Source organism: Humulus lupulus, chromosome 4, assembly GCF_963169125.1.
Source record: "Humulus lupulus chromosome 4, drHumLupu1.1, whole genome shotgun sequence".
Lineage (NCBI taxonomy): Eukaryota > Viridiplantae > Streptophyta > Magnoliopsida > Rosales > Cannabaceae > Humulus > Humulus lupulus.
This window is the reverse complement of record NC_084796.1, coordinates 219,455,972-219,458,386: the sequence shown is the minus strand read 5'-3', so window position 1 is coordinate 219,458,386 and position 2,415 is coordinate 219,455,972.

Here is a 2,415-nt window from a genome sequence, read left to right as displayed (position 1 = left end):
GCTATCTTACAGAAAACTAACCTTAATCGACCAACAAACCAAAACCTAACAGTGTTGGTCGAGCTAATAATGCTCAAGGACAAACAGTCGAGTTGATGATCCTAATCATCAAACAAGATCTCGCGATCAAGTTGTTCCCCTTGAACAAACTTAGAGTGATCAAAAAAACAAGGAAAATCAACCAGTGTAACAAGACCAGTTACATCAAGATGGACAAGTCTTGCCAAATCACAACCAAGAGCAGTTTCATGGCAGACAAGTCTTTGGTGAAGGAAGACTTGTTGAAGAATGAAAACCAAGGTGATTAGTTTGAAGAGGAGGAATTCCTCCTCCTCAAAAAAATTGATTTGTTAGTCAACAATTCCGACAACTAAGGAATGATCGATCAGTGAGTCAAAATCAAGGCCAACAACCTCGACACAACCATCAACTAGGTATTTTCAAGGTCAACAACTAAGGTACTATCACCGAAGAAACGACCAAGAAGTAAGCATCTTCTATTGAACAACTTATAAATAAAGTTATAATGACAATGAAGGGGATAATGGATATTACGATCCCAGAGATAATTAGTTGTATGATGTTCCACTAAGACGACCTGGGCACCAAGATATCCTTGCTCGGGATAACGTGAATCTTAAAGAACTATTTGTCCCACAAAGGCAGCACGTGCCTACATGACCATTTGTCCCATTAAGGCAGACCGAGCATCATAATCCTCCTACTAGACCACCCCTAGTAGCCCCTCGAGCCGATAGCCAAAATGTTGGGGAGCAACCTAGGGAAAATAGTGACTTCAACAGACTTAAAAATAGAATGCAAGAGGATCTGAGGAATTTCCAGCTTAGAGAAGAAAATGAATCAAGCGTTGTTGGACCTACTGCACCTCTGATTCCTCTGGCACCACGAGATGAAGCACCGAAAATACATGTTTTTATACTAGTTGTTCCACTTGTGATTGCACCAACCATACAAGCACAATTAGATGCTTTGACTTAAATGGCCAGGGAATTATCCATCCCAAAACCTACTAACATTGATTCCCCTTTACTAATTGAATCGATGCCCTAATAATCCCTCCCAAGTTTAAAATACCAACTTGGAAGATGTATGCATGAAAAAAAGGCTTGTTTTCACATGTGAACAACATTGGAATCCAAACCGACCTAGAAGGCATTAGAGACGATGTCTGGAGTAGGATTATTTCAGCTACTTTGGCCGATGCTGCCCAACAGTGGTTCTTTAAAATAGAAACTGGAACCATCAATTCTTGGGATGCATTTGTGAGACTTTTCTACTCACAATTTTTTGCTGCTCAAACCCTGTTTGCTGAGCTCAATGACTTGGTGGATATCAAATAAGGCGCAGACGAGTCTCTTAAAGATTATGTACAACAATTCATGCAAGAGCCAACCCGATCTAAAATTGTAAGTGATGATGGAAAATTGATGGCCATCATGGCTGGAATAAATTCTAAGAAGAACAACTGTGTACTCGATCTGAGAGTTCCTAGAACGTGCACATGAATTCATCAAGTTAGAAGTGGCTATCCGAAAGGAAAATCATGCTGTAGCAAGAGCAAGCAACAATAATCAAGGCACTAGTCGTAACGTCCTACGTTTGGGGTACCTTGAAACGACTTGGGTCGGGATTGTTTTCGCCGAGTTAAGAATATTATTTTAAATATTATTATATTTTTTTGGAAATTATTTCCATGAGTTATTGCTGGCCAAATTATAAATTTTGTGTTTAAAAGTCAAGATAAAACTTTCGGTCTTGGACCGACACAAAAACCTTGATCGGGTAAAAATATAAGAAAATAAAATGAAAAATCATGGAAAATATATTTTGGGCATAAAATACATTCCTAAAAATTAAAGTTTTGTCAAAAATAATAAACCTAAGGGAAAATGGAAATTTTAGGACATTTTGTGTTAATGCTTAATTTTATCGAATTGGGGAATTTTATTCCATGAATGGACCTTAGGTTAAATTTATTGTGTGATTAATTAAATTAAATGAGAGAGACATTTAATTTAATTATTATGTGTTAAGTTTTGTTTTTAAAACTTAATAAGAGTGAAAAATGTCATAGGAAGTCAAATTGGATTTTTCTTCTTAGGAAATACTTATTAACCTTTATATATATAAAATATATATATATGATCACATATATAAAATAAGTGGTAGCTGGCCATGTGAAGGAGTTAATGGGGTTGACCAAAATATTTTTTTTTTAGTTTAATCCCAATTTAACTATAAGGGTTAAGGCATCAAGTGGATGGTAAAAACACTCAAGTGTTTATATATATTTTTTAGTTGATATGCTCTTCTAACCCTCCCCAACCGACCCCACTCTCTCTCACTTTCACTCTCATCTTTTTTGAAAACCCTCTCTCAAGTCTTATCTCCATC